Below are 21,263 nucleotides of genomic sequence, written 5' to 3'. Positions count from 1 at the left end.
TACATGGAAGGGGTCTGTCTTTTTTTTTTTAATTGTATCATTCAGGACAGCATCTTTTCTTTTGTTTTTCATTTGGTTATATTTTCTTTGAGTGCCTTCCTAGAGGTGGTGGGAAAAATAAACTTTCAAACTGCACTGAAATCAGTACTTACAGGTTTACCACACATTTCCAATGATTTAATTATTACAACCCAGCAGATGGTTCTCTGTGGGTTCAGGTCTGGTACTTCTAACCAGGTTATAGTCTCTAGACTAATTCCAGTCTTATTCCTATTTATTGGCTCTCTTTCCTGGACAATTTAATTCATAAAGTCACTAAATTTTTTTGCACATATTATATTAATTATGCTGAACATATATTTGTGATGAGGTGGGAAAATCTTATTAGTAGTTGCCATCACAATTTCTTTTAAAAAAGGAAATTATTTATTTGGAGGGACACACACACATGCACACACGCAAACTCTTGACAAGTGATTGACAGTAGGTGAGATCCTCAGGGACCTAGAAGTTGATGGAACTGTTCTGAGTGATATATCAAAATTATATACCTGCCAATCTCAGAGAAAGAGAGAAGACAGAGGTGGGGCTACACAGAAGACAGAGGCTATATGGAATTTAAAGTTACTCCACCTGTTATCCCTAAGATGTTGAATGAAATTGCCAGACTCAGAAATGTGGTTGTAAGTGTGAATATTATAATTGCTGTGTGTTTGTGAGTGTGTATGTAAACCAGTGATGGGGCTGAGTACTTTTCTATATTAACGCAAAACAAAAGTTCAAGCAGACAAATACAGTCATAGGAAAGCCTAAGGACCTAAGTCTCAGAAGCTTCCAGAAACTGTGAGGTTGTTTCTGGGCAATCACAGACTGAAACTGTTTTCAGGCCATGTTTAACCAGATCTCCAAGGATCAGAAGGAATCAAGATAACATATGTGTCACTTGGGTCTTATTAATAACTGAGGAATGATTCCCTGAAAAGAGAACAGGAGTGGGAATTAATCTTAGTTCTGGCTTTTCTCCTGATTAAAGAGAAAGAAACATTATTTAAACTGTAAAATGAGGATAGTTTTTGGACTACATTAAGCAAAAAAAAATCCGTTCCCTATCCTGAGACCAAAAAGATACTCTCTTATATTTTCTTTTATTAGCTATGTGATATTCTCTTTTACATGTGGATATATATTGTATCTGAGGTTTATTTTTGGATTTGCTGTGAGGAAAGGACTTAAGTCTATTTTTTTCTTATAATGTTCTGACCTTAACAGTATCATTAAAATAAAGCAGTTTTTCCCCCCAATTGTCTGTGATGCCACTTCCCTCTATGCTTTCTAAAGAACCATAAATTAGTTGAAATCTCATTATTTGAAGACCCTTCTGATGATTTCATTGTGGTTTGTCTTTCTTTTTTTTTTCTTTTTCCTTTAAAAAATAGTTGGAGGGAAGTTTCAGGCAACTGTAAAGGTAATGAATGTAGTTAACATTTAGTCTTCAAAATTTTATAAAGTAGCAATACCCAAAATATTAAAGTTAAACTCAAAGCCACAATGCCTTAATAGGAGTCTCTCAAACAAAGGTATAAGTTAGATTCATGTATTAAATCCTCCCTTGAAGAAACATTTTTTGAGCACCTACAATACACCAGGCACCAACTGAAGCTCTAGGAGTATGGAAGTTAATTAAGATTGAGAGCTGTTATTTGTGTTGCTTTATTTATCTTTATTTGTTCATCAACTTCTTTGCTAGATCTTAGTATTTAAGAACAAAAGAAGTAGCAATATCAGATAAAGTTAGCTAAAGAAGTAAGAACAGAAGCAAGATGGTACGGGATCCCCCAGAGTTGCTAAACGGAAGGACAACATTGGGTTGTGACACCATACAGCTTTTAAAGTTTGAATTATGCCAACTGCCACATACAGTAATCAAAGCTGTCATATTCCAAAGACAGAATGAAGGCTGGTACATATAAATTGTATGAGAACTGATTATGGAGGAAAGCTGTTTTGTTTTGTTTTATTTTTATAAGTAGGCTTCTTGCCCAGTATGAGGCTTGAACTCACGACTCCATAACCCTAAGTTCAAGAGTCACATGCTCTACTGACTAAGCCGGCCAGGTGCCTGAGGAAAGGTTTTACGTCTTAAGTTTTAGTAAAAGAGCCCTCATTCAAAGCCATTCCTCCCCCACCCCCCAGCAAGCTACCTTTTCTACCCAGAGCAAAATCAAGAACCATAGATGAAATCAAAAGAACTCTTCATAGCTAAAATAAATATCACAAGCTCATACACTAAAATTCGTGGACTTTAGCCATAACAAGACCGTCTCAGTTCTTGCTTTGTTGTATCTGTTTTTACTTCAGCAAATGTTCTAAAGTTTAGTCATCTACTTGTCTAGCCCACTGCAGATTAGAAGCAGAAAGTAAAAGCATAAAATTGTGAAAATAGTGGTGATAACATTAGAAGAAGACAACAGATATTAGGGTTATATCTGGTAGTATGAAAGATGACCTGAATGTCAAATATTCAAAACACAAAGAAACACAGCAAAATGAGAGCCTGAGTTTAGCATTATGGCAAATGGCCATGTGTCCCTCCACCATCTGGCATAATAATCGTTGTTCAAAATGGTGCCCTTAGCCTTGAAGAAAAGGTAAATTTATATTAATTATCTCAGATTAAAAGGCACATACATTTATTTTGTACATTTGTTAGAATATTTTTTTTCTCAAAATAAGTTTTGACCCATATATATTCAGATTCAACTCTGCTCTCAAGCACCATTAGAGATTTTAACAAGTGTTATTTCATTTACCTTGATACATATACAATAATAGAGTATACATTCTTGTTCATATTTTTACAGACTAAAAAAGTTTGCCTAAACTGCTTCAGTAACTCACTCCAAATCACACCACCAGTTAGTGATCGGACTGGAATTTGAATCAGGCCTGCTATTTTTACTTTGTGTGATGCAGTACAGAGCCCTGGCTAAGACATATATGACAAGAAGTAAATGCTCATTTTGTTGTAATCGTTGTCCAGTGAATGTACTTAAGATGTTTAAGATGTTTTTGTCTGAGAGTCATCTGCTTTCCAATCATTTAACTGTCTAATCCCTCTGTCTCCAAGCCCTGGAAACCGTTTTTCAAGGTCTCACTACTTATCATCAAAGGAAGTAGTTGAATGTGTGTTAAGAGATTAGTGTAAAGCTACCCCAGATAGGTGGAAGGGAAAAATTAATTTGCATTATAAGCAATGCTGTACAAATAACAGCTAAGATGTTGACCAGAAATAATTAGTTTCAAAATGTTGGAATTCAAATAAGATTTATATCACATTTTATTTTGTTCAAAACAGACATGCACAAGATGAGCTGACTTTCCAACAATTGATACAAAAATAAATGTTCAATGTTTCCTTTCTTGCTCCACGCTGTTTCCTATTCTCCACAAAGAATCTATAGAGTGATCTTTCAAAGTCTATATTAGTTCACACGACTTCTTATTTAAATCTCTCTGATGGAATCACATTGCATGTAAAATATAGCCAATCTTTTCATGGTCTATGAAGATGCTATAGGATCTGGTTCTTGTCTCTGAAACTTCTTCCCTCTATCCTTTTCTGTGCTCACTTCATAGAAGACAAAATATTTTCCTTAATCATCTGTGGATTCATCCAGCTCATGTCACAATCAGGATCTTTTCACTGAGAGCACCTTTCCATATTTGCTGGCTTATCCTCATTATTTATATTTCCATTCAACTGTCCTAGAACCCTCCAGAACTCCTGCCTGATTACCTTCTGTCCCATTATTTCCTGCACTTAACACTTATCAATATCCACAAGTATATTGGAACCAGAGCATTGAGTGGATATATTTGGTATAAGACTATGAATAACAGTTTTTTTTTTTCTTCCCTTTATGCCTAAAAATATTCTCTATAGCACTTCCCTTCACAAACTTTCAAGTATGTTTTGGGCATGGTCTTTAGCTTTTTTGGTCACTTTCAAGCATTAGTTCCATCATTATCATTCTCAACTTCATTTTTCTTTATTCCCTCTTTTTGGCATTCCTATTAGGCTAATATCAACTTTTGATATCTACTAGTCATAGGATTCCCAAAAAACCATTTCTTGCTTCCTCCACAATCATTATTTTTTTCAGCTCACCCATCAGTTTTTCCCAACAGCTATATTTATCTCCGATATTTATAATGGATTTATATGAAATTTGTTTTCATTTCACACTTGCAACTTTAAATCTTATCAGTTACACGTGTCTAATTCTTGTATTGAGTCCTTTTCTGACTGCTTTAGTACCATTATTTCATTGCACATGATTATTTTGTCTTGTTATTTGATTTTGTGCTCTTTGTGCTTTTCAAATAATTTAGGGTCTTTGGCTGCTTCTCTTAGCATTCACAATTCCTTAAGAATTGCCAGCTGCCCTTTCTAGCAATACCCATCCAGGTGAGAAGGAAGGAGCTTCCAGAGTTCATGTTTCTTACTTTTCATCAATAAGATGGAAACGTGAGACCGTGTCTCTCTATCTGGCCCTTTTTATTTTCTCTGAGTTTTGACTGTCTAGGACTTTTCACTGGGTGGTCCTTGTCACTTGCTTCTTCCTACTTGCATCTTCTACCGTCTCCAGGTATAGAGATAATTGTGGTTGTTCCCACTTTATTTGGCATTCTGTTCCACAGGCTCACACCGAGATGAGTTGCCTCTTTGAGTCTCAGCTGCTTTAAATTCTTCTAATATTCTTGAAAGTAGCTTCTCTTTAGTGTTTCCGAGAGAATCCATGCATTCGCCTACTTTTAAATATATTTTCTAGTTTTAAGTGATTGTAGAATTTGCTCACAATATGACATAAAAGCAGAATTAAAAGTATGTTACTTTAGAATACAAGTTTTAATTCAATATAAAATTGATTACAGATTTTCTTTAAAGAATCTAGAAATGTTCCAATAATCCCTTGTATATGTATGTTTTTTAGTAGACTCCCAGAAATATTCTTGAAAGATTCACTCTCAGCCTCTTATCTCTTTGTACCAAGGTAAGCCCTCTGCATTTGCATGGTGTTTTATAGTTTGCAAAGATACTGTTATTGGCTAGTCATGGAATTAGTAGATATCGTAGGTATTATATCATTTAGTCATTATATTTTATTGACATTCATTATATACTGTTAAGAACTTATATAGTATTAAGCATTCATACTTACTTGGGAATGGCTAAGGAAAATAAAATATTAAGATATTAAAAAATTCAGCCAGAACTACATAGACATCTGACCCAGAAATAAAAAAGTCATTTTAAGACAGAAAATATGCTGCCCTTGTTTTTGAAAAAGTTTGGTATAGCAACATGGATGTCTGTGCAACTATTCTCAATTTTCTAAAGAACCTATAAGCCAATCAGTGTTTATTAGAAGTCTACTCTGTTTAGAATACACGTTCTATTAGGGGAAAAAACAAACAAACAAACTCTGTTGAACACCACATCAAAAACTAATGATGTTGGCTAATTGAACATAAAAAACAAAACCAACCAACCAACCAACCAACCAAAATTAACCTAGAGCCAAAGAACTTTGGATATTTCAAGAACTGGTTTAAGCACATTCCTTATAAAAAAAAATGTCAGTGATTTTTACATCTACAAGGGTCAACTTCGATCTCATCTTTATATGACTGGGGAATGGAAGAGGATTTTCCTTAGGTTCAATTAAGACAAAATCTGATGGAAAAGATTTAAGGAAACAGGAAGTTACTAGACTATTAGCACAATTGTACTTTCAGTCGAATTTTGTTTTTGAGACCGCTAAGTAGCAAAGTGTACCCCTGTAATTTATAATTTCTCTGCCTTTCCTATGGGGAAATAGAAAGCTCACCTCAGTTCCTAAATTTCAGTACTTAAACAGAATTAAAAAAATAATAGTGATTTTCCCCACCCTTAATTTTGTGTTTATGAACCCAACCCGTGCTGAAGTTTCCATTGAAATTGCTAGATTTAATTTTTTTGTTGTTGTTGTTATTTGGATATGATTTTTGGCTTGATTTTGATGTTACTCATTTGTTTTTGGACCAGTTTTTACCATGTGGCTGGGAGTTTTTGTGTTGTAATATGAAGTTACACCATTGCTGGTCTAAAAAGTAGAACTGAACAGAAATTAAACCTCAAAAAACACCATATTCGAGCAATGTTAAACATTTCATTTGAACTGCCTAGGGCAAGGCAGGACAGTGCATTTTGTATTGTATCTGATTGTTTGTGTTAGAAGCACTGTGTTAGGAAGTAGCAGGTTTTCCTATACCTATTATAGTCAGCACTAAAAAATGGGGCAGGAGTCCCCAGTTGATCTGGTTTTTAAATAAGTATTATCTCTAAAATGAAATCCTGTCATGTAAATGCAGTTTATTTTATTCTAATTTACCCTTAAAAGTAAAAAAGAAATAAAACTTTAAACATATAAGAAGATTTTTAACTTCACTAGAGGGACATATTAGAGTTCAGTGTGATGTTGAATTTTTCTGTTCAAATATTCTGTCTTTAATTAGTCTTTGGAAAAAGTTATGTGTTATCATTTTCCTTGAATATACTTAACTCTATGAGACACTCCTTAAAAAAAAAATCAAATGAGTTACTGGTGTATATTTGACATTTTGCTTTACATAAAATTTACTAAAATTTTGCTTTACTTTATGACATTTTACTTTACTTAAATATGCTAAAAATTTAAGAGTATTGGCATGGAATGAGTATTTGTATTGAAAAAAAATCAAGTTTCCTATAACATAAAATATTTTTCCCCCTCCATCTAAAGAGTGGAAAGTTATTTATTTTGCTAACACTATATAAATTTTAATCACTACTTTGTTAGTATTAAATGGAATTCACATCAAAAGAGATAAAAATGAGTTTTTATTGTAACTTAAGACTTTTTCCTGCTCCATTTGAAAGCAAAAAGATCATTTTCAAGTTAAAAGTATATGGAAAAGCAGTTCTATTACATATCTATAATAATAATACCTTTTTAAAGAGGTCTAGTAAGTAAAACGTAGTATGGAACTAATAAAAGAAAATTAAAAAATATACTGCATACTAGAAGACCCTAAAACCAAAGGAAATTCAAATTAATAATGGAAATCTTTTTTGGTAAAAATATTGATAGTTTGATGGTCTAACAAAAAGACATGATGACCCAGGAGGCCAGATTATTCAGTGGAAATATCAGTGGATTTTGAAACCAACAAAAAATGACCTGTGAAAGTAACCAAGCCAAAACAAATGGATGTTGAAGTAGTTTTCTCAGGGTTTACACCCATGAAATAGCTTTGTCATGATTTTACATTGGCAAGTATTTCATCAGGATCATAATGAGGTAAGGAGATAGATATTGTGAGCTACCCCAACCTTATTAACCAACTTTTTTCTTTTTAAATGGTCTAGTTTTAAAAAGCAACATCTGAGAACTTACAAATCCTCACTTTAAGTGCCAAAAATTTACTGAGAGTATTAGAGAATTTGAGGTAAAAAAAAAAAAAAAAAGGAAAGAGCTTTGTTTCTTAATGAGTTCAAAATGCTGTTCTTTGGGGGGAAAATGAGACTTGGTGAAATAGTTCTCCTCAGTGCTTGACATGCATTATGTCATTTGGTTCTCATGACAACCATATGAGATAGGCAAGTTTATTATCTGTATATTACAGTTGCAGAAACTAAAGCTTAGAAAAGTTGAGCGACTTGCCAAAGATCACACAGTTGGTGAGGGTGAAATGGGCAATGAACTGAGTAACCTGCCTTCAGAGTCAATTCTTTCCATCATGTCTACAATGCCTTCCTAGGTTTGGGTTCATGGTATTAGTAAAAGGGCAGGGAAGAGGGGTAGTTGCTGTTGTATGTGTGGGGAAAGGGCTGCTTGATATAGGGGCAAATAAACATACATTGTAATAGAGGGAGTCCACTGCCCAAGGCAAGAATTTTGAATCTAATTTTGTACACAAGGGAAAAAGGCATAGACTACCCCTGACCAGGCAGAGTGACTTCATTCTAGATTTGGAACTAGGTCTCTCACAGTTGAGAGCCAGTTAAAATTGGTCAATGGAGACTCTACCACAAATATGCAATCATATTTTTATTCACCAGATAGTCAATGAGCACCTCATCTGTTCCAGCCATAGTTCAAAATGCTGAACATGTGATGGTGGGCTAGAGCAATAAAGGCCCAGAACATGAAGAGCTTACTTATAGTAGAGGAAAGCAAAAATAAACAGTGAAACCAATAAATAAATAATGTACTTTGAGTAGTAAAAAGCTTACAAAAAGTGAAACAGGAAGAGAAGATAGAGAGAAAAGGGGAGGAAGGATATTTTGCAAATGGTGGTCAAAGAAGACTTTTCGAGAAGGTGACCGTGCCACTGAGACCTGAACATTAAGACCAATCCATTCACATGAGGAGCTGCAGCAGCAGTTTTCCAGGAAAAGGAATGCACAAATACAGGGTCCTGTTTTATACAAGCTGGATGTGTTCCAGAAACCATTAGAAAATGGGTGTAAGTAATAGTTGGTGAGGGTAAGAGTGGCAGGATGTGAATTCAACTAAGTTGAAAGGGTCTAGGTCCTGTAGGGTTTCATGGGTCACAATAAAGAGTTTGAGATTTAATTTAAGCAAAAAATGGAAGACTTTGCAAGGATTTAAGCAGAGATGCTATGTGGAAATTGGATTGGTGGGTAGAAGGAGGAAGGAGTTAACGCAGGAAGTATACTTAAGAAGATGTTGTAGAGCAGCAGGCAAGAGATAATGGCAGTTTGGACGGGAATTTAGGGGAATGGGGAATGGTCATTTTTAGGTAAATAATTTATATAATACTTCTATTTGACATTTTGAACACATTAAATTTGATAAGATTGCTAACATCTGAGTGGGTAAGTAGACTAAGCAGTTGGCTACTTGAAAATGAAGTTCAAATTGGTGTTGGGACTATGACAATTTATATAGGTGGTAACAAACATTTACCATGGGAAAACAGGACAGAGCCCCAAGAGCTCCAACATCTAGAGATCGGGATGAGGAGAAAAGACAATTTAACCATTATAGAACTATAGAAATATAAGAAATATATAGAAATATAAGAAATATAGAAATATAAGAAAAGCAAGGTGTTCTTAAAGCCAAGAGGAAAACAAGTTTTAGGATGACAAGGGCCAAGTGTATATAATTCATGTAGATGAAAAGTCAAGATAATGTACAGAAACTTGGGCATGTTGAACAAGTACTCCTGCCCTGCCCCTGCTCCAAAGAAATAAAAGAAAACAAGACAAGTTCTTCAATGCAAAATATGGCAAAAATAAATAAAAGTTACCATCTTTGAATAACTGGTACTGAAGGAAGTTGAATCAGACTGAATTGGAAACAGCTACAAGATTTTATCTCTTAAGGGAGCCAGAGAAATAGAATGAAATTATGTGGTAGACGGATTATCTTATAATGGAGCACACACATACACATACACAAACACACTTTTCGAAATTGTTTAGTTGAAACTAATGATGCATGGAAAGAAGGAACAGCAAGGGGATGCCAGGAGGAGAAAGAGGTGATCTGGACAGAAAGTGATGGTATCGAGCGGAGGAAGAACCCTTGAATATAATGGACGTACTGATAGAAAGATGCAGGCAGACACTACTAGGTTTAGAGATTCTGTGGTGGAAAATACAAAGGGTTTCTCTCTGAGAGAAACTTTTTTTTCCTTTAAGATTTTATTTATTTGTCAGAGCAAGAGAATGAGAGATAGAGCACAATCAAGAGGAGAGTCAGGCAGAGGGAGAAGCAGGCTCCCCACTGAACAAAGAGCCCCATGCAGGACTTGACCTGAGTCAAGGCAGATGCTTAACCAACAGAGCTACCCAGGTGTCCCTGTGAGAGATTTTTGTTCAGAGTCCACTAAATCTTTTCCCAGTCAGGTTCATTGCAAAGGAATAGAACCACAATTTCTCCTAAAATTCCAAAAATACCAGTGCTTTCCTAGTCCCTAAGGGACCATGATTCATATCGCTATGTGTCCCAATTATAGACGGTACTAATGAAAATACATTTATGTATTTAATTAAACTAAATTAAAACAATTTAATTAATTTAGTTTAAGCTAAATTAAAAAAATTAGGCCAATTGTTCTAAAATGGTCAGCTTTACTCCATAAAACCATATATTCTTGAAGCCTGTATACATGTATTGGTTTTTAATTAAATTTGTTAAAATTAAAGATGGCGTGTCTAATTTTTTTTAAGATTTTATTTATTTATTTGACAGAGAGAGAGAGAGATCACAAGTAGGCAGAGAGGCAGGCAGAGAGAGATGGGGAAGCAGGCTCCCTGCTGAGTAGAGAGCCCAGTGTGGGGCTCGATCCCAGGACCCTGAGACCATGATCTGAGCCGAAGGCAGAGACTTAACCCACTGAGCCACCCAGGTGCCCCTATGGCGTATCTAATTTAAAAAAAAATTATCAGCTTACATTTTTGTTTCAAAATAACACATTTTTTTTTTTAATTTGACAGAGAGAGATCACAAGTAGGCAGAGAGGCAGACAGAGAGATAGGGGTAAGCAGGCTCCCTGCTGAGCAGACAGCCCGATGTGGGGCTGGATCCCAGGCCCCTAGGATCATGACCTGAGCCGAAGGCAGAGGCTTTAACCCACTGAGCCACCCAGGTGCCCTGATGGCATATCTAATTTTCAATTAGCAATAATCGCGCCTCGGATAAACCTCATTGGCTACGATACTGCCACTGCGCAAAGCTGGTGTATCTAATTTAAAAAAAAAAATTATCAGCTTACATTTTTGTTTCAAAATAACACATTAAAATGTACATTTAACTTTCATCTTGCTAGAAAACCTCTCATATAGGATACTATATCAGAATGTTAAAACATCAATAATGGCTTCATTCCAGATTGTATTTAAGAAACATGGCATTGGAAAGACATTCTAAAACATTTTATTGATAAAATTGTTATAAATTAAAAATTAAAAATATGAAAATAAAAAATATAGAAGTATATGGAAAGAAAAATAAGGAACATAAGCTTTTTTTTTTCTCCCTTTTACATTTATGGTTCTCTTTAAATAACAAATTCAGAGCCCTTTACTGTTACAAATTCACAATTACTTTCGATAGCTATATATTCCAAACTTTTTCATCTAAAACACACTATAGTTAATATTAGAAAATAATTTTTCTCCAAAAAATTTACCTTCCAAATTTAATGTGAAAGGACTTATGAAATATAGTTTGATCAAGAGGCAACTAGAAAGTAAAGGAAATGATGTAAAAATATCTAAACTCTCTAATGTTGGGACACCTGGGTGGCTCAGTTGGTTAAGCAGCTGCCTTCGGCTCAGGTCTTGATCCCAGCGTTCTGGGATCGAGTCCCACATCGGGCTCCTTGCTCGGCAGGGAGCCTGCTTCTCCCTCTGCCTCTGCCTGCCTCTCTGTCTGCCTGTGCTTGCTCACTCTCTCTCCCTCTGTCTCTGACAAATAAATAAATAAAATCTTTAAAAATAAATAAATAAATAAATAAATAAATAAACTCTCTAATGTTAATATGCTTGTTGGAGTCATATGATTGCATGTATTTATATGAATGCATGAATTAAAAAAAACAGCAACATTACATGTCAACTGTACTTTAATAATAATAACAATAAATGAGAAAACAGGTGCTATAACTCTTAGTCCACATGCCAATATCAAGTTATTTTTCAACTCTTCCACAAATTTACTCAAATTATTAAATACCTTAAAATGAGCATAACTTTGTGATACCATTATAAAAATATTATGCAATCATAAATAGCATTCAATAACATAGAAAAGTTCAAAATGATAGGAAAAATTACCTAAAATCTCCATCCTTACACTGAAGCACTTTTGGTATTTTGGCGAACAATTCCTGACATCTTTTTCTGTATATATAACAAGAAATAAACATATATATACATCATTTGTATAAAAGGGGTCACTCTATGTATCTTTTTTTTCAGAGCTTATCAAGATAAGTGTACTTTTTTTTTTAAAGATTTTATTTATTTATTTGACAGAAAGAGATCACAAGTAGGCAGAGGCAGGCAGAGAGAGAGGAGGAAGCAGGCTCCCTGCTGAGCAGAGAGCCTGATGTGGAGCTGGATCCCAGGACCCTAGGATCATGACCTGAGCTGAAGGCAGAGGCTTTAACCCACTGAGCCACCCAGGCGCCCCTCTTTTTTTTTTTTTAATTATGTTCAATTAGCTAACACATAGTACATCTTTAGTTTTTTTTATGTTCAGTTAGCCAACATATAGTAACCCACATATCTTTTAAAACTGTTTATTCATTCAGCACTGTTATAAATATTAAAGTAATATTTCCACATGAAATTTATTTTCATAATTTCTTATTTCATTTCAATAATCTTGTGTTGATAGACATTCACTGAATTTTCCTAATTTTGGTAATATAAACAATGTTACAATGAATATATTTAAGCTATCTTTAGTGTACCAGTTCAATTATCTATTAAGATAAATAACCAAGATGAAATTACTGGGTCAAAAAACATACACATTTTAACTTTGAATAATGATATATGTAACATTTATAGATGTGCAAAAACCTAAAATACAAAGCCATAGGTTTTAGAAGCTGTGCTTTTTCATGGTTGCAATCTTAAACATAATTAAGTTGGACTGTCCTAACAAGCACTCAGAAAGGAGGTCTTTGAAATTAATGACTAGTTTTATATTCTTAGAAATTATCTTTGCTCAAATTGTAATTCACACACTTCCCTTTTTATTTTTCTATTGCTTGGTTTTTGTTATAATTTTAATAATAAAAAACAAATTAATTCTATAATTGTATCTGTGTGGTCTCCTGAATACTAATAAAAAAAATGCAAAACTCTTGAAGAAATTCTAGAACTCTTCAAGTAAAGGTCATGTTAATAGATTGCCTAAAATTTGGCAAATTTGTTTCAAAAATGAAAACAATTTTGAATATTCTCTGGGTGATTTTGCCACAGACATATTTCACAATATTGTTACTAAGTTCAAATGCTTTTTGTTGGATTTCAAGGTTTCAAAGTCTCACTTTGCAGCTGCAGATGATAACTTCTCAGCTGCTGGGTTGAATTTACGGGAGTTGTACAGGATTAGGTGGCCTGCCAGCCCGTCTGATAAATCACTGTTCAGTCTGGATCAAAACAAGCCCTGAAAAATTCATTTGTCAGGATCCTGTGGAACAAATAAAATGGACATGATTCTTGATTATTACCAATACTTCATTGGTCTATTCTTTCTTTTCAGTTATTTTTCCCATCCCAGGCATGTATATCCACTTACAACTTGGTCAAAGTGAAAGCATTAGCGCTGGCTTCAGTCCTGATTAACCAAAAGAGATTCATCAGTCAGTAGATGTGTATCCTTGAAGTTACTTCCTTCAAGTAATTTACTTACTTACCTTAACTGTCCTTATTCACAAAAGGCAGAACATAGCTACTTCCTAATAATGGTTTCCATTTATTCATTACTCTATTGTTTGGATTTGAGGGTAGGCATTTTACCATAAAAAGTTATTGTCATACAAATACTGTCCCCAATACTTTAAAATAAAAAAAAATAAAATTAAAATTAAAAAAAAACTCTAATATTACTGGAGATCTCATAGTGCTTTTGTTTGGGTATTCATATCTATCAATATTCTCTACATTAGAAATGATAAATTAAGGGTTTAAAAAGTCTATATATTTATTTGAAAACTAAATGAATGTGTTATATGTTAAATCAAATTACATATTTTCATGAAAATAATTTATTATTTTTTAAAATTTTATTTATTTATTTATTTATTTGAGAGAGAGATGGGGGAGAGAACAAGCAGATGGAAACTAGAGGGAGAGCAAGTTCCAATTTTCACTTGAATGTTTGAATTTTAATAAATACTGTCTGGTATTTTCACTTAAGTGACAGACTCGCTCATTTCTTTCTTTCTTTCTTTTTTTTTAAATTGCATTATGTAAGTAACCATTCCATACATTATTGGTTTTTGATGGAGTGATCCAAGATTCCTTGTTTACATGTAACACTAAGCACTACATGCTCACTCATTTCTGAGAACATAGCCTCCAAACATCTGAATTGAACTAACCATAGTTTAAAGTATATTATATTTCAAGTAAATATAAGTTTCCAGGAAGAAGGTAATAACACAAACTTCCCATTTCATCACACAGAATATTAAAAATATGTGTACATGATTTAATAAAATTTAATAATGCAATTACTTCACCACGGAAAGTTTTAGGTGAGTAAAATAGTTTATGTATAAAATGCTGTTTTATATTTAACATTTTACATTTATGTTCTATTATATATGCACGATACGTTAGGGCAGAATCTTTCTAGTCTCTAGGATGAATTCTAATTCTTCTAAATCTTTCTACCAGTGTGAATTTGTTTTTTAAAATTCCTGGGGACTAGTTGAACTCATTTGGTTGTACTTCTGATTCTTTGTTTTGGCTTAGGTCATGATCTTGGGGTCTTGTGATGGAACTCCATGTAGGGCTCTGTGCTCAACACAGGGTCTACTTTGAAATCTCCTCCCCACCCCGTACCTCGGCTGTTTGCGCTTGCTCTCTCTCATAAATAAATTTAAAATAAATAAATAAAATCTTACAAAAAGTTCCTGAATCTGTTTTAAATAAACATATATAATATATAATTATATATAGCAATAATTCAAAATAATATGGCCTGCATGGCACAGTTATTGCAGGGATTAAATGACCATTTAAAAGTCTTAGAAGAGAAAGCACTCAATACAGGGTATTAAAATAGTAACAGTAAAAGGTATTGGCACAGAACTCAGCCCATGGCTCCCCATTCTATGCTCAAGGTTTCTGTCAGCATGGTGGGCCATCTTCTAGTTGCATGGCATCAGAAATCCACAACGATGATTCTTTATTTCAGGTTAGTTAATGTTTTCTCTCTATTGATTTTTAAAATAAATTATAGTTCCTAATATGAGCAGTGTGTGAATGTGTAATTAGATCTTTCCTTATCAATGTGATAATCATGCTTAGAGAAGCACTGTCATGTGCCTTTTTAAGTATAGTTGAGTCCATTAGACATGACACCTGTCTAAGGTTTTAGCAAATAGCTCATTCAAGTTTTCTGCAAAATAATCTCCTGAGTGAGAGATTTCTTTTTGGCTTTTTTTTCCTCCCTTTTTCTTTACCAGTGGCTTCTATAGTTCTTATTGCTTTGAAGTCTAAAAGGGCAATTATCTCTTTATAATCTTTTTGACATTGAAAGTTGCTTCAAATTATATACAATTGGGAAAATACAGACCTCCTAGGTTTTATTTTAGAGTTTTTCTAACAGAGCTGATTATAGCAGATGATTTTACTTATCACCCTATAGGATATGTGTCTTTACTGTCCTGGCATTTAGCATAATAGGATTAAAATAATAAAGACAATAGCAGCCGGGACATCAACAACAATAACTAAGAAAAAAAAAAAAAGAAAACAAATGACAATAGCAACAACAACAACAACAAAACTCTCCCTGAGTTTGTCCCTTTAATCTTCTCTCTGTGACTTTTATACTCAGAACATTCACTTAAGAGTAGAAAGGTGCAGAAAAGGGGCTATGAACACATATGTTGAGATTTTCAAATTATGCTCATTTTAAATTGATCAATAGAATTAAGATATTTAATTTTAATTGTTATCAAATTTGGCCTTTATCATTACAAGGTGCAAGGTACAAATGATGAAGATATTAATATGCCATTTATAACCAGAGGGAGCCCAGTGAGGCAGAAAACTGCAGTAAGGAGGACATCTGCTCAATAAATATTTGTTGGGGGGGCACCTGGGTGGCTCAGTGGGTTAAAGCCTCTGCCTTCAGCTCAGGTCATGATCTCAAGGTCCTGGAATTGAGCCCTGCATCCGACTCTGCTCAGTGGGGATCCTGCTTCCCCTCTCTCTCTGCCTGCCTCTCTGCCTACTTGTGATCTCTGTCTGTCAAAAAATAAATAAAATCTTTAAAAATAATTGTTGGCTCACTGTGTCTTGCAACATTCTCTACAATATATCTTAAGGAAAAAATAATTGTTTATTTTGTTGCTGTTCACTGTGAGACCCTTAAGAAAAAGGAAACTTCCTTTCCTTTTTCTTAAGGGTCTCACAGGGAAATAATTGCTTTTGGTCCCTCCTGATTTCTTACTGTCTTGTTATGAAAAAAAAAAATCCCTTTCTAAAAAGATTTTATTCATTTATTGAGAGAGAGAGACAGACAGAGATAGTGAGATAGAGCATGAGCATGGAGGAGAGGGAGAACCAGGATCCTTGCTGAGCAGGGAGACTGATGCTGGGCTGATCCCAGAGCCTGACACTGGACTCCATTGATCCCAGAACCCCAAGATCATGACCCGAGCCGAAAGTAGACGCTTAGCCAACTGAGCCACCCAGGCGCCCCCCTCCAAAAAATAAATTCCTAATCTGTTTCATGGGTTCATTTTGTATATGTAAGAGTTGACCAAGTTTAAGTCTAGACAAAGTTAAATTAGCCAACAAGGTAATGTGGACTTGAAATGAGATAGATTTACAAAAGATAATGTTTTAAAGGCAAAAACATCTTGCACTGTTAAGTCAAATAGGTGCTTTCAAACATGCCACACTGATCTGAGTGCTTATTTTCTGCATCATTGGTTTTCTTTTACCACAATGATTCCTCTTGTTCTTCATAATGTCTTGTTCTTCATTTCTCCAGACATTTGCTGTCTGTTTTAATATAATCATGCCTGGAGAGAAATGAAAAATTGTCTAAATGAGGTTCTCTTTTGTACCAACATGATTACTGAATTTCTAGGCATAAGCTTTAACAATAAACTTCAACAAAAGAGACAAGATAATGCGTTTTTGTGTCTGTGAACTATTTTTTTCATTGAGAAATATATTTCTACAATTTCCAGAATAGCAGCTAACCAGTTGACAGAAGAACGATGGAGGACTTATTTAACTATTCTCACATTGGATTGTTCCTTTTTATCTCAATATGACTGATACAGTGAAATTCGATATAAGAGTTTATTATAGCATATATCCACATAGTAAGAGAAATTAAATAGCAGCATACGAGTGCTATGTCACAGTATTTGTAATATTTTGATAGACTTATTTATTTATTTATTTATTTTAAAGATTTTTAAATAATTTATTTATTTAGAGACAGTGCAAGCAGGGAGAGGGAGAGCAAGAGAAATAATCTCCAGCAGACTCTGCACTGAGCATGGAGGCTGACGCAGGCACCATCTCAGGACCCTGAGTTCATGACCTGAGCCCAAATCAAGGGTTGGATGCTTAATCAACTGAGTCACCCAGGTGCCCCACTGGTAGGCATATTTAAAACACATACTACACTGACAAAATTGTGTAGAATAAATAGAAAAAGGTTGGGATAAAGGGTGAGAAATAAGTATGGAGGTTTGGGCAGTAAGCCAATTACAGGCTGGCAGCTCTTCTTTTCCAGTTCCCTTTGCCAGACCATCCTCCTCTAGCCAATCTTCATTTTAGTTGATGGAAATAGTACGTATTCATGATTCAATATATAAAAATATAAAAGGATGTAGGTCATGTAAAATAAGTCTGTCCATTTGTAGACTCCCAAGGAAGTCCTCTGTAGTATGTCGTCTTTTACCCTACCCATCTTACAGTAACAGAGACTTAGAATCTCTCATTTCATAATTCTTGCCCCATTGTCTTATCCATGCTCATGAGTTTACAACTCAAACATTCAGGTGATTCCCAAATTTTTATGTCCAGGTCAGACAACCCAACTTCCTACTAGATTTGTCCAGTTGGATATCTAAAAGACACCACAAATCCTGGAAGGCCAAAACGGAACTCATGACCATCATTCCTAAAGCTAGTTTCTTCCAAGACAGGGTTCCCTATCTCCATGAATGGTACAATGTAGGACTAAAAGCCAGGCATTATCCCAGATACCACCTTCTCTCACTCATCCCAGGGTCTCATCAATCACTAGCCCTACTGCTTTTGCCTTCTAAATTTATCTGTATGTTCCTCTTCCTGTGACATCAGCATTCTTTAGCCCAAACTACTGACATCTGATACTCCTTTGTTGGTTTCCTAAAAGGCTGACCCACATCCCATGCTTCCTTCCTATAATCTATACTATACATAGCAACCTGATAGGTCTTAAAACTGGAAACAGATGATGTCAAATCATTTGCATGACTTTTTTTCTTTGTTGTTTGCAAGAAAACCCTCACAAAAGATTAAAAAAGCTTAAAAGGAGATGTAAGTTCTAGCTCCTTGGCAACTCTCCAGCCTTATTTGCACACTCTCCATTTCTGAGCTCTAGCCACATGGTCTCTCAGTTCTCAATGTGTTCTCTCCATTCTTCAAGGTCTTTTCCACATTGTGTTTTCTGCTGGGAAGGCTTAATTCCCACTCATTATTCCCCACTTCCTCAGAAAACATTCTGAACAGTTGAAATAGTCACTGTATTTCTCCTTTTAGCAATGACCACAGTGCATAACTATATTTTTATCTATAAGGTTATGTACTCTCTAAGTATTCCACTGTGTAGTAAATTCTGTGAGGCAAGGCCATACTATCTACTGGTTTAAGAACATGGACTCTAGTCAGAGACCAAGTTCAAATGTAAGCTCTAGTATATAACTATGACAAGTGAGTTAATGTTTACAAAACTTACATTTTCATCTGAAATATCTTCTTAGAATTTATGTGAAATACAAGTGAGTTTATGTTCATTGAGTAGAATAGCACATGCACAGAGTAAATACCACACAGATGTTAGCTACTCTTATTTATTTTTGTTTGTCATTGTTTATCTGTCACTAAGCATAGTACTGGGGATATAGCAGGTGGTTAGTGAATTTGAATTTATGATATTCATAAAGGTGGACTAGTTTGTAACAATGTTTGTATAACAATGAAAGAAAAAAGGGTAGATAATATTATCTTTGAAATGGATGAATAAAATGATTACTTGAAAGAAAATCTGGAATGGCTTTGTAAATGAAATGTATGAAGTACAGAGCAGAGTTTAAAGATTTCTTGAGGAAAACTAGTCATTGGACTTTGGTTACACAATCCATTTAGAAGGTAACTTTGGATTAGGAGAGGAGAGATGAGACGAAATTGATTTGGAGTTTCTTGATTTTGAAATGACTGAGAAATCTAAGTTGAAATATGTGAATGACTTCTGAAACTGTGAGATGAAGTAATGAAAAAAGCTCAGGATTGATGGCCAAGAGCATAGAGTTTTCATTGAAAAATTACATGGATTTGTGTTGTGTTGGTAACTGCTAACTGTCCACAAAAGGCCTTGTCTCCTTTCTTCAGTGGTAATAGAATGCGAATGAACACATGATAACCTAGCTAGACTCCATTTTTCAGCCTTCCTTCAGTTTACCATTCTGTTGTTATAAACTGATTCACGTGGGGTTTCCACCTTCCCTGTTCTTTTATCCTGCTGACTGCCCAGCCTAGACCAGACAGCAAGGACTTAGGGATGACCGAGCTACAAATTAAAAGAGATATACAGCTACAGTTGATGAAACACCTACAACATGGGATGCTTTTCTTGGATTTCTGCACAAGAAAGAGAAATAAATTATCTTTTTCTTTAAGTTGATGAATTTGGAATCTCTTCATTATAAAATTGGTCTTTCCTACCAACACTAAGAGGAGAGTGTATATTTTAAAAAAAATGTGTTTCCCAGCTCTAAGACTTACTGGTGAATAATTTATTTGATTATATTTTCTATAATTAAGAACTATGATAACCATCAAAGAGTTGTTTAGAGATAATATATGTGTCACTGAACTCTGTGCCTGACATAGAGCAAGCAAGCTCTAAATTATAGCAATTATTGCTAATATTTTATCCTTCTGCTTCTTTTTCTTCTCCTTCTTTTAAATTTTTTAAAAGATTTTATTTATTTATTTGACACAGAGAGAGTGATCATAAGTAGGCAGAGCAGCAGGCAGAGGGAGAGGGGGAAGCAGGCTCTCAGAGGGCCTGATGCGAAGCTTGATCCCAGGACCCTGAGCTGAAGGCAGAGGCTTAACCCACTGAGCCACCCAGGCACCCCTCTTCTCTTCTTTCTTAAAGAAAATGTAAACCACATATGTTAATTATAAACCTGCCAATTCTCTTGATCACTTCATGCTTGCCATTTACTTTTCAATCAAGATTTGCCAAAGTTAGTGTATTCGGGAAAAAAAATGTTAATATAGCAAGGAAAGTTGGTTTCCCTTCTGAACTCAACATTCTTATTATCATCTTGTACATTGAAAGTGAGCTTTTATTTAAAAATTAAAACCTAAAAATACCATATATCTTACTTACAGTTAAAATGTATTTATCCTTAACTAATGTAAGATATTAGACAAAATAAATATTATAAGCAAATATAAACAAATATAATATAAAAAAATAAAGATAAAATTCAGCATAGCCTATTTCCTTATTTATCACAATTATATTTAATTTTTACCCAGAAAATAAGAATTGCATTGTGAATGATAATTTTTATGAATAGCTGTAATGAAAAACAGAGAGTAGTAGTTTATTATTTTCTACGTTGAGCTTGGGACATTTTATATACTGAATCGCAGGTTTTAAGTCATTAGCAGTAGTTTCTTACTTTATCTTGAATAAAATAAAGGGCATATTTCACTTGAATGTCTTTGAAATATAAATTTAGTGAAACAGTGAAAAGGTATTTGTAAGATTTGAAGTTATTTTTTTTTCTTTTTGATACTAATACAGAGCTTCAGTCTTTTTCCCCTTTGAAAAGAAGAATTTGTTTTGTACTCACTAAAGGAACATCATGTTAAAAATGTAGCAAATATTACAGACATGTCTAAGGAATTCTCTAATGAAGATAGGAAATAATAAAAACTTTTAGGGTTTCACTTACAAACTGTTTAAATGCAGTATCTTGGGGCCCCTGGTGGCTCGTTTGGTAAAGGGTCTGCCTTCAGCTCAGACCATGATCCCAGGGTTCTGGGATTGAGTTCCACGTTGGGCTTCCTGCTCAGTGGGGAACCTGCTTCTCCCTCTGCCTTTCCCCCTGACTTGTTCTTTCTCACTCTCTCTCTCTCTCTCTGTTACAGAAACAAACAAACAAACAGTATCTCTACCATGAGTGGTCCTAATTTTCTTGACCATTAT

The 21,263-nt window shown here is 34.5% G+C and overlaps 1 pseudogene; it reads right to left on the bottom strand.

The window, feature by feature from the left end:
* Window positions 1–10,709: 10,709 nt before the first annotated feature.
* Window positions 10,710–10,793, bottom strand: LOC125089435 (uncharacterized; annotated as a pseudogene).
* Between the last annotated feature and the right edge of the window lie 10,470 nt (window positions 10,794–21,263).

Source organism: Lutra lutra, chromosome 1 (assembly GCF_902655055.1).
Source record: "Lutra lutra chromosome 1, mLutLut1.2, whole genome shotgun sequence".
Classification (NCBI taxonomy): domain Eukaryota; kingdom Metazoa; phylum Chordata; class Mammalia; order Carnivora; family Mustelidae; genus Lutra; species Lutra lutra.
This window is presented reverse-complemented; position numbering and strand designations above follow the sequence as displayed.